Raw genomic sequence first — 12,737 nt, 5'->3', positions numbered from 1 at the left:
GTGCGTTCTTTCCTGAGTGGGACCTGTTAAAAAGTGGTACTAAGAGGTCATCTGGATTAGGATCATAAAGTGGAGAACATATGGACAGTAGGACTTTTGATAGTGTCAAAGCTGGTGACCTTCGTGACCGCGGGAAGTTGAGACACATACTTCGGATACGTCCTGCCACAGCTGGTGCTTCTTCACCAGTCCAGCAGACTGGCGCTGCCCTTCCTGGGCGCCACTTGGAGAAGGCTATTTGGATGCCAGCTTTTATGTCATCGCTTTTCAGACGACTGTATGGGTGGCAATCAGCATTTTGAAAATAGAAGAGAGTAAATAATAGCATGGATACTGGAATGGTGTGTCTAAATATGCCAAGTGGCTATATAAAACCTGTCTCTCCTAGAGCCCTGCTCCACGCCCTAGGCCTCCTCTGAGCCCTGGCCCGTGGCGGAGGCAGTCTTGGCTCAGGACTCATGTCAGAAGCACACCTGGCTTGCGTGTTTCTTGTATGGGACTGCCCTGGGGAAGGCGAATCCATTTTAGTCCTGGAAGGCTTTGAACCAAACGCTGCCAGATCCAGCAGGCATCGTGCAGAAACTCACAGCAAGCCTGTTTTCTCTGAGACGTTTCTGCTCGTCCCCTACAGGTCTGTCAGCAGTTGGCCTTTCTCCATCCGTTCCCTCTGGAGTCAGTTAAGTTACTTTACCCCAGAAGTTTCTCTTCTCCCAGGGTCCAGTCAGTCACTGAAGCACACTTCCCACTTCTCAGCACTGGGTTTCTGACATACTTCTGGAGCGTGTGTCTCAGCAGAGCAGCTGTATTCGCTTTGCAATAGTGAGCAAAGCTTCCAATTCTGATTCCTTCTTTAAATTAACATTTTCAATATCATCATAACTATTAATAGGGGCTAGATTTAATGTTAATCACTGGTAGTCCTGATGGATTAAATACCACAGAGATACGTTGATAATTTGCAGCCTCACGGAGTGACAAATCACTTTTCTTGACCACAACGATTACAGAATTTAAAGCAGCTGAATAACTTAGAATAGCATGTTTAAGTATTAAACAAGTGATGGAAAGGTTATGACTAGCTATGCTCAAGCTTATGCAGTTTCTTCTTTTAGCACTCTATTTTTATTCTGCGTCTTACACTGATATCACAGCTAAACAATTATTTCTCAATAGAAGAGAGATCATTAACTTCCAAAATAAATTCCAAATATGTTTAGAGCAAGTGTGAGGTGTTGTTTTTGTCAGATGTTGGCAGTCTGTGAAGAAAGATTTTTTGCATAGCCCCTGACTCTGGTTTCTTTGATTTTTTAAATGATTATAGTAGTTATACCAGTTATTCAAACAGCTAACTTTAAAAAAATTGCACAGTATTCAAATTTAAATAAATTAATTAAAAGCAAATGAGATTTTATTTTGAAAAATATTAAAATTTAGGATACTGTGACAAACAATATCCTAAATTAACTCTCCCAGAATACAAAGAAGCTTCTTTTCTAGAATACCTGAAGGCTCACCATTAGAGACAGTAGTCTAACCTAACATAATCTAATGTAATCTTCTACAGATAAAGAAGCTGAGGAGAGTGAAACAATGTACTCTTTTGACCAAAAAATGCATAATTTGAACATTGTTCTTGGTGCTGGAGATAACAGTAATTTAAAAAAAACCAAACACCTGCCCTCATTGAACTTACACTCTAACTTACTGACTGCAGTGCATCAGTCCTGCCTGTTCCTGGCTGGTGTTATGCTATATGTAATATACTGTTATTTAATCCTTGCCACACTTTTGAGATAGGTATAGTTGACTGATTTAAAAGGTGGAGAAACTGAGGAGAAAGGTGAATAAACCTGTTTAAGGTATGTGCCAATAAGGAAGAGTCCAAATTCAAATCCAGTCTATCTACACTGCGGACAGTACTTTTTCCATTATATAATGGGCCTCCTTTCTCCACATGGACCCAAGCCACCATGATTGCAGCCTAAATCCATCCACACCGTAGTGACTTCCCTGTGTGAACTGCTCAGTGTTGGGGCTTGTCAGGGTGGGGTTGTCAGGTGGGGGGACATCTCCAGGAAGGGTGTCAGATCCTCTCATCAACGATCACGATGGTGCTGACCAGGAACAGGTGCTTCAGATGCTGCACTTTCTGTCCCCAGATGATGGCTTTCCCTTTTCCTGGAGCTGACTAATGTGATTTATTCAGATCCTTTGAAATTGAAATGAATAGGATTTTCCAGTAAAACTTCAGGACTGAGTATGGGCATTTACAAACCCCTGGAAGATGTGCTCTTTCAAAACAAAGATGTAATCCAAGAAAGAGAAAGATATTGGTTCCAGGAAAATTGGATTCAGCAGAGCCCTGCCGGCCATGCAGTAGCTGTTTGGAGTGACCTTTCCATATGGAAGCAGGGAGCTGGAGAATTCTGGAGAAAGGCTTCATGCAAAAAAAATGGAAAATGTGGAATTCCCAGGAAAAGAAGATGTTTTACTCAGAAAATAGTGGAATAGATGGAATACACAGAACATGAAGATGTGTATGAGAAAATATGCAAATAAAATAAGGTAGTTATTAATGCAAGAAAAATAACTGCAGGAAGGTGAATGCAATTTTAATACACTACTAGACTCCACAGTGAAAAGTCACCCTGGTTTTAACTAATGGAGTGATCTGCTTCAACTAGGAGGATGGCAAAAACAAAGAGCACATGAAAGAGCCACATTGTCACTCTCTTTAAAAGAAATTCATGTCCCCAAATTGATGAATCTATAAAGAATAGTATAAGTCTCTTAAAAAAGTAAATACAGAGTAATCACTGGACGATTCAGCTAAGAGAATTAAATACAGTTGTGTCTGGTAAGCTGGAGTGGTGAGAAATAACAGGAAGAACTGTGGTTAGGTGTGGTTTTTGTTTTGTTTTTTATAAATTTATTTATTTATTTTAGTTTTGGCTGCGTTGGATCTTTGCTGCGCACGGGCTTTCTTTAATTGCAGCCAGCGGGGGCCACTCTTCGTTGCAGTGTGAGGGATTCTCATTGGGGTGGCTAGTCTTGTTGCAGAGCACCGGCTCTAGGTGCAAGGGCTTCAGTAGTTGTGGCACGTGGGCTCAGTAGCTGTGGCTCATGGGCTTAGTTGCTCCGTGGCATGTGGGATCTTCCCAGACGAGGGATCGAACCCGTGTCCCCTTCATTGGCAGGCGGATTCCCAACCACTGCGCCACCAGGGAAGCCCCAGGTGTGTTTTTTAATGATAAATCAATTTCACTACTAATTGAGTTCTTCATTTTAGACATGTATTAGTTTGATAACAATTAAATCAAGGATTTATATAATTTAAATCAATTGGCTTATCTAAATTCATAGAAAAATGTGTGGAAGATTTACAAATAGAAACTATTTCTCCAGAGTCCCCAAAAATCTCCAGATGATTTTTTTCATTAACTAGTTCAGTTAAAGAAATACTTTTGTGAGATCCTTCCATCCAGCCACTGTACTGGGCACTGAGAGCTCTGTCACATATGGTGTTGTCCGTGACTGGCTGCAGCGCGGAGGAGGGTCCGACACGTCCAGTGCTGTCTAAACAGGTGGGTTAGCCTCGGGGGCGTTCAGGATGCTGTAGCTTGAGGTGAAGGTGGGCAAAGACCCCGCTTCCTGATGGGAGACTGGCATGGCTTTGGAATGTCTGAAGGGGAGGGTGAGGCCCGTGGTGAGGAAGCTGCGGGGAAAGGGCAGATCTGCATGGTCCAAGAGTGTGTGTGGGAGAACCACGAATATTTTAAGACTAATGTCTATTAAATTCAGAAGTGGTAGAGAAAAGTTGGAAGATTAGAAATCATTAAGCATTTTTCTGTGTTATATTTAACTGAACTATATAAAAGTACCATTTTTATTGGAACAAACGATGTACCTGGTCTATTGACTTTGGTTTTTCCATATGGACATATCAGTTAAAGGATAACCTAATCTAACATGTTCAGTTTCTTGAGGTGAAACCCATAAGGCAAAACTGGTTTTAATATAAAGTAGTGGTTAAGAGTATGAGCTTTAAACTTCAGGCTAATACTTCAGGCTAATATTTGAGCACATTTCATAGGCTGTCTTGAATCTGATGGCATAATCTATTGAAAGGATAGTTAATTTTACTTATTTAATAAAATATGCTATATGTTTGCAATATGGTTCGATTGAGATGATGTATCAGAAGTGGTCAGGAGATCGGCAAGTGGGAACCTCACCGAAGTCATCATCGCCCTTCTCAGGCTGAACCCCTCCCTCTTTCTCTCTCTCACAGGCTTATAGAAACAGAAAAATGGGTTTGCTTTTTTGCTCATTTTAAAAAGAAAGATCCAGATTTTAAAAATAAATATTTTCATATGAAATATATTCTTCTTTGTATTCATTTGTATTTTTTTGGTAATCCTATAAAGCTGAAACACAATATGGAAAAGAATATGACAATGATACAGTAAATTATTCTTGGCTTTACATAATGTGCAAAAGCACCTAGCATCCAAATATGCAAACTATGGCAATGCTAAGAAACTGTTTTTGAGAGACAAATTATTTTCCTCTCAGAAGTTTTCTCAAAGGTACTGTTTTAAACAGGGTAGAAATAGGGTAGAAAAGTCTTTTATAGCATTACATACTCTTAAGACGTGCTCACTCACTAAAGCATAAATACAGTGTTTTGTATGCATCATTTATATTCTATGTTTTTGTCCTTTAAAAATGTATTTTCTTTTTTAGGTAATATTTGTGATAATCAGGATTTGTCTCTTTCATTGAATGTGGAGTACATATACATATATATGTATATACACATACATACTTACATATATATATGTAAAATGCATTCGATTATCCTAATCACCTTAATATGACTTTGCCTTTGAGACCTAGACCTAGCAATGTCACAGTGCATTTCAGGCGTGGATGTGAGCACTGAGATTTCTGTGTAGGACAGCGCTTCTGCAGTCCTTAACAGCCCAGTGAGCTTATCTATCTTTGAATGCACCGTCAAAGCAGTTCACAGCTGGAGGAGACTTTGAGGTACAGCAGAAACAAATCGATGGCAGAGGGAATGAATTAAGGACTTAATGCTGCAGACAATTGCCCCGTCTTCATAATTCGTTAATGAATTGCAGTGCTGAAAAGGCGGTTAACTGCAGACTGGGAGTCAACCAAGACTTTCAGGATGGCAGCGCTCACGCGACTCTGACAGCGTAACCGTCAGAGCACGGATGCTGGAGCCCCACAGATCTGGGTCTCCACGTGGTTTCAGCCACTTCACAGGGTGTAGAGCCTTTGGCAAGTAACCCATCTGGCCTCAGGTTCCGCCGTCATGTATCTACATGTGCACTGAAGGCAGCAGTGCCCGCTTCATGGGCTGTTGGCGATAAGTCCACGACACGTGGTCCATGGAGCGCTTGGCTCAGGGTTTGCTTACTAGTAGCCCCTCCATCCTCTCCAAACCTGCACAGACTCAGTGCTCTCAACCTGAGGGACGTAGTCAAAGACATCACAGTATGTGTTTCTCTGTTATTATGCTTATCCTTTCAATTCAATGGAATTTTTTTTTTTAATCTTTCTGAGCTCCTACCTTGTGACAGAAGATACAGGAATGATCATTTGAAGCCCTCGACCCTTAAAGAATGTGCAGTCCAGTGAGGAGACAGAAGTCTGGGTCAGCTGAGTTAACTCTGATGTGAAAAATGTTATTGTAGGTTTGCACAAAGTGATTAAGTAAACCTAGAGATTAGGGCCCCTTTCTGACATGCAGGTGAGGGTTGAATGTTCGGTGGTGGGACAGATTGGGCACCTCGAATCACACAAGATGCTCCTATAGATCCTGAAGAGTGAGGCGGTCACCGTGGCAGCACGAGAGGTTGGCCGGGTGGAGGGGGGTGAGGGCCACCCTCTCAGGTGGCCTCACACAGGGACTGTGCTCTACCTGGTGGGCAAGGTGGAAGCACTGAATGTCACACATACACACACACACGACACACTCGTTCTGCAGGACTGCTGATTGTTCAAACTATGAGTTGGCTAAAGACGGTGAGTTCTGACGGGACAGAATGATCCTGTAAAAAATGTCTGTGAATCCTTGAAAATTACTCTTCACCTCAACTTAAGACTTCATCCTTTCCCCTTTCTCTCTCTATATCATCTCCTTTTTTGCCTGAAGATGGTCAAATTAGAACAATCCCCAGTGGTTCTCCTGTGTGGTTCTGAGGCCAACATCCAATGCCCCCTGGTTTGTGTGGAGATGCTGCTGCCCTACTGGGTTCTCAGCCTCTGGGTTTGTGCTTCTCTGAAGTGATGACTGAGTGACCACCCACCATATGCGTTCAGAATCTGACTCAGAGATGCAAATCTCTTGTTAGGTCTAGGAGCGTGGAATTCCCCCAGTTCTAGTGGAAAATGCCTTTTTAGGGAATGAGAAAGTTCAAGGTACATTTCTGAAACAGGGCTTAAATTGAATCCTGGTCATTATGTGCAAACTAAAAATTCTTATGTTTGCTCTAATTAGTAAAAAGAGACAATCTCTAATCACGATTTCTGGCATCCTCACCCAACTACTTCGACGTCAACTAAGGAGAAAACAAAAGAGGAGGTAGTTTTATTCACTGTTAACTATATACTAGACACTCGGTGTGGGTCACCTCATTTAATTCCGACTCTCCTATGAGATAATTAGCATGATCTGTCCTTTAAGCAACTGCGGCTAACGCCAAACACCAGGAACTGTGAAGTGTCAAACCAAGAGTTTAATCCAGCTTACCCCTGGCCATGGAAACCATGCTTTCCTAATATACTACACTAGCTCTGTCAGCAATATTTATAAGTTATTTTCAATCCAATGTGATTTTTTTCATTTAATTTATTTAGGCACATCTTTTAAAAATATTCAATTTGCTGTTTAACTCAGAATAGAACAGAACAGAGAATAAATAAGAAAACCTCATTTGAAAAGCATTCCAGTTGATCAAGCTCTAAAACAGAGTTTCTATTAATATTTTCATGGTACTCTACAATATTTAAAAAATTAATGATGCACAGTAGCAATTTAAAGCAGGATATGAACAAAGGAATCACATTTTATATGTTTTAAGGGCTATGTGCTAACTGGTGGAAGAGACATACACCTTACTGTATGCAGAAACCACTAAACTATAACAGCTAGTGAGGCACACGCATTATTCTCTTTCCAAAGCATTGTACCATTTTTCTCCATTTCTTAAGCAGTATTAATAGCAAGTCAGGATATTTTTATGGCAGAAATTCTGTGACCATGTGGAAATTTGAGAGAAAAAAAGGGCTGAAAAGGAGAATATGATTTTAAATGCCGATAGTTATGTACCACCACATGTTTATAGTTCATTGATTGAAATCCAAGTTGACAAGAAGAATTGCTTCCTCTTTACAAATGAAACATGCTTTGTACTGCCCGTGTTATGGTGCAGATTAGCACAAATGTTAGACTCAAAATTTACCAAGTGCCTTTTTTTAACCTTCTTAATAGTTTTTAAATGGAAAAAAAAAGCACAAGTTGGAACTATGATTCTTAAATGTTTTATAGTTTTCCAGACTGATTTATTTTTGCTTTTAAACCTTTATGTGATTGCCTATGTTCAAGACTAAGCAGATTATAAAAATTTACTATATTTTCCTAGAAATGCATAATAATACAAAGGAAAATACCTTTTTAATTTTATCAAAAAGAACATGCAGAAAGGAAAGTCTTTTTAGTGAGCAGCCTTTGTTTTATATTGAGTTAACTTACTGTTTCATTTTACTCTAATGCTATAATCATGTTATTATTTTTATTATTTAGCTCATTGTTGCATCTTGTAATAAAATATATTCCTCCTGTTGACAGGCAATATTTCAGTAGGAATTTTCAAGAACATTCACCTTCAAATTTTGTGAGTATTTCTCACAGAAAAAAAGTAGACCAGTTATTTATTGCTATACAATAAGCAATTGTATTTCGGCTGTGGGAGAGAAAACACTTTTTGGTTTCAACTTTGTTATTCAAATCCCTGTGAGATCAAAGGAAGCATAATAAATACTGATAAAGTCAACCTGTCATTTTTGTTTTGCCCAAGGGCTGGCTTAACACCAACATGTTTCCAAATATGAATATTTTTAACTCTAACAGTCAGTGACCCTTAAAGTGGCTCATCGACATGCAGGAGTCACTCTAACCCTTCCAGGGAGTCACGACGTCAAAATAGTTCTAACCATAAAATTAAAATATGCTTTGCCTTTCTTACCTTCATGTTTTCATAAAGTACAATGGAGTTTTCCAAAGGCTACAGAACGTGTGACAGCAGATAGAATGCAGAAGTTGATAGGAGAACACAGCTGTCTTCTCTTCAACCAGGAATTAAAGAGCGTTAAAGAGAGTTGCAAAATCAAGCAGCACCATTTATTTTATTTTGAAAAAAAAAATACAGTTTTTATAAACATATATTGATGTTAATATGTAACATAGCATATATGGATGCATTTGTATATAAATACATAATACATAAATACATATTTTAAAATTTTCTTTAACCTTCAATATAGCCGATGTTGATAGATAGGGCAACATAAACAGAACTCTGTGAGGTCCTTAATAAACTTTAAAGCTGGAAAGGGGTCTTGAATCCAAACAATTTGAGAAGCATTGCATCAATCTATTAGTAAATTTACCCTTCACATTCAGGGAACAATAGTTTGTCTATTCTAAGAACTCAGAGACAAATAAATTTTATAAAACTGATCTTCCAGGTTGCTATTTTCACCTCACCAAGTCTTTGAAATCGTGTGTATTTTACATTTAAGGCACCTCTGCGTTTGGACCGGCCACACTGGAAGTGCCCCAAGCAGCATTTGTGGCAGGGCTGTGGTACTGAACAGGCAAACCCAGTATAACAATTCTTTGGATACGTTTAACTTTTTGACAAATAAACTTACCAAAAAATTATCTTACCACATATAAATGTATTAAGCTTTTCTCTCAGGACAAACACCAGGGCTTGCATGCTTTCCTTGTTTATTAAAATTTGTAGTTTATCTGCTTATATTTGTTTACAATATTTTTCCTTTTTTGGTTGGCTTTACAGCCCCCTTCTCATTTTTCATAGTATTAGTTAAATTAACAGACTTTTCTTGGACAGTTTCAGGTACTTCTTTCAATCTGTACCCACACCTTTTTGTGTTTGTATCTCTTGCTGAAGTAAGACACTGTCTTTACTGGAGAGGCCTGTGTGGTGTTGAGTCGCTGGTTTGAAAACATCTGTTTTACCTTCCCTCTTGAATAGCAGCTTAGCTGGTTAGAAAGTTCTAGTTTTTCAGTTATTTTTCTTATGCACTTTGAAAATCATTTTTCTTGATCAGAAACCTGCTTTCAGTCTGTGAGTCCTTTGTCAAACTTTGCATATTGTTTATTTTTATTGATGATTTTCTGAAGTTTGTACCCAACAGATTTATGTATGGATTTATTTTAAAGTGTCCTGAAAGGTATCATAATAATTATACCAAAATAATCATTTAAATTTTAATTTATTTGAATACAGGAATCTGATAAAAATGAACAAGTTACAAAAATCAAAGTTCTCCCTCCTGTCTCTCCCTAAAAATCCATTTCCCTTTACCAGACTCATGAGCTCTTTGCTGGTTTTGGAAGATTCTTTGGGAGGAAGGCTATTTGGGAGGAAAAATAAAAGTATATTGTAAAGTTAGTTTTATTTTCTACACATAAATACAAGCATTCTGACTACAACATTCTTTCCTTTTTCCCTTTTACATTAAAGTATATCTGAATATGTTTGCATACTAGTAGGTATACAACTGTTATTTTAAAAAAAATTTTATTTGAAATCTATTAACATCATGTCTAACATCATCATCATGTTAACATCATTAACTCAGTTCTATTTAAACGTTTTTTCTCCTTGTCGGTAACATGCCTCCCTCTTATGACCCCAGTAAAATTTTCCATCCTTTAAGTATTAAAATTTTCAGTCTACTCCCATCCTGATAGGATGGCACAGTGGACATCCATGTGACCTTACCTCGATCCAGCGGTTATCACTTTGCAGCTTTTGCTTAACCATTTGAAAATATGATCAGATATCATGACATATTTCCCCCAAACACTGTAGCATATATTTTCCAAGGACAAAACATTCTGCATACCCCCAATATTATTATCAAAGACAATAAACTTGATATCAACACTAACATTATTTTAATTTTATTTAATATTAATAAGTTAAATATTAATATTACAAGATATAGAATTCATAACCTAATTTTCCCTATTGTACTAGTAATGACTGTTACATGTGCTTTTGTAGAAGTGAAGCATCCTATCTAAGTTTTGTGATTAAGTCTTCTTAAACTTTTATCTACAGACCACCCCTGTCTCTCCTTGTCTTTCATGAGTCGGTGTTTCTAAACAGACTGGGAAGTTTTGTCTGTTATAATATTTAGACATCTGCATTTGTTTGATTACTTCCTCATGAGTAAGTTCTGGTCTAACATTTGGAAATAAAACTAGACAGGTAATGTTTGGTCTCCTTCCCAGTGTGTCTTCATCAGGAGACAGACAAGGTCAGTTTGTCCCACTGGATGGCTCTGTTAAGGTGCTCTCCACCCGATTTATCTACTGAAAGAGTGCCTTTTCCATTTGTAGTTAATAATTATTCTGTTCTGTGATATGTTGATATTATGTGAATAGTCCATTCTCCAGCAAGCATTCTTCACTGAATGATTTTAGCATCAGTTGACACTCCTTAAAACAATCAGTTACAGTGGTGGTTGCAAAATGGTGGTCTTTCTAATTATTTTACTCCTTGTATATTTATTTGCTGGCATTCCTCTGTAAAGAGGTGTTTTTTCCCTCTTTTGCCTCCCTCTCTGGCTTTCTGTAGTGTAGATATTCCTGTGGACTTACAGAGGCTTATTCAGTCTTAAGACCAGAGTTAGGTCATTTGGGCCAAAAGACTTGACACATTCTATCAGCATTGTCCCTTCCTGGCTTACCCTGCAGTGTCCAGCTGTAACACTCTGTGACCCGTGGCGATACTCTCGGAGGAATGTGGCTGTATAGTCCCCGAGGACCACACAGAGGTGGAGATTGCTAGTCCCAGTACAATTTTGAGGGAAAGCTAATTTAGTTGTTGCTTTAAGTGAAGCCCTTACTATGTACTGAGCTCTGGGAACTTAAAAATGAAGGAGGAGGAGGAGAGGGGTGAGGGAGAGAAAAAGGTAAAAGACAGAAGAACAAAGAGAAGGAAAACAAACCTGTCCTTGGGAGCCTTAGAGGGTGTGTCCTGGGCAGAGAGATGCGAGTGGCTGCAGCAGCGTGAGGGCCCTGGCAGCCTCTGTCGGCTGGGGCCCTCCCGATGGGAGGCGAGGCAGGGAGGTAAGAGACAAGAGGTAGTGACTGCATTCTGGTCCCTGCTTCTCCTGGGCTCTAGCTCTACTCCCTGAAGAAAGAACAGCACATAAGATCCACCTGCCCTATAGGTGTTTCATCAAATTGCCTCTCACACCATTTCTGTGTCACCCGTCAGAACACTCAGTCCAGTTCCTCCATCAGTAAAACAGAGGCATTAAAAGTCTTATTTCACAGGGTTCTTGTGTAGATTAAACGATAGCATCTATTATCCTAATAAAAACTTCATTTATGGAGTCCTTAAAACGCGCCAGGCACTAGAACATGTGTTTACATATATTACTTTTGATCTTTATTTAAATGCAAAATGTTAAAAAGCCCTTAGCACAAAATATATATGCAATGCATGGTACCCATAATTATAATTATGGAAACTGTTCTCAATTTATATATCTCTTGTAACAGTTGGTTATCTCTGTATTTTTAAATCACTGTTTTCAATAGACCAAGCAAGTCAAGCAAGACAAAGCAAGTCTCTTTGTGTCCATTATTTATATCAGACAGCTGAATGAACTGGCTTGTATATGTGTATAAAACATCATTACCATCTGTGGGAATCCCCTTCATTGTAGTTTTAAAATCCATAGAGCAAAACGTCTCTGTGAGTGATGTGAACAAATTCAATCTTTATTTTAGGAAAGCACCGGATCTAATTAGCATCAAAATGTGCAAAAAACTGTACAATGTTTATGGTCTCCAGGTAATGCAAGTTCTGTTTCCATTTTCCCTTTTTCATAAATAATGTCAGTCCATGTGAATCTCTATCTTGTTTTTACAGGTTCACATGTATAAATTACAAAAGGAAAATCCCATCAGGAAATTGTATGGAGGTTCTACTCGAGTAATTCAGCACAACTTAGCAGAGGGAAAGGAGAAGGCCCAGGAGGCACCTTATGTGGATTGTACCCAGTGTTAAAACTCCTAAGAAACCCTGGCTTGATGACGGCAGCAGGTATGATGGACATGGCGCATCTTTTAGCATGTGGATCAGCTGTGAGGAGTTCAATGAGGTAAAACGTTTTAAAATGGTTTGAAGTGGTTTTTAAATTACACAACTTAAACTTGCAGAGAAAAACAACAGTCTTATACGAAATTGAACTCTGGAATAGTATTTATCAATGTTGTTTTTCTCTAATGTCATGTGAGGTTTTCTTTGCTGAATTTACAATACTTGATTAAAAGAAAAAGCCATTGTTATTTTTCGGGTAGATAAAAATCCAATGATAAATATAACTTGTCTAAGCTAGAAGTATGGGAAAAATAAAAACTGAGACTAACACTTGCA

At 38.6% G+C, this 12,737-nt stretch overlaps 1 long non-coding RNA gene across 1 annotated transcript in view; it reads left to right on the top strand.

Moving 5' to 3' along the window:
* Positions 1-12,317, top strand: part of LOC136793306 (uncharacterized) — a 106,829-nt gene extending 94,512 nt beyond the window's left edge. The window contains exon 3 of the long non-coding RNA XR_010838436.1: positions 12,231-12,317. This is a non-coding gene — a long non-coding RNA (uncharacterized lncRNA). The remainder of the gene's footprint in view (positions 1-12,230) is intronic.
* The last annotated feature ends 420 nt before the right edge of the window (positions 12,318-12,737 follow it).

Source organism: Kogia breviceps, chromosome 20, assembly GCF_026419965.1.
Source record: "Kogia breviceps isolate mKogBre1 chromosome 20, mKogBre1 haplotype 1, whole genome shotgun sequence".
Classification (NCBI taxonomy): domain Eukaryota; kingdom Metazoa; phylum Chordata; class Mammalia; order Artiodactyla; family Physeteridae; genus Kogia; species Kogia breviceps.
The sequence above is the reverse complement of the archived record's forward strand: the minus strand, read 5'-3'. Positions and strand labels throughout refer to the sequence as shown.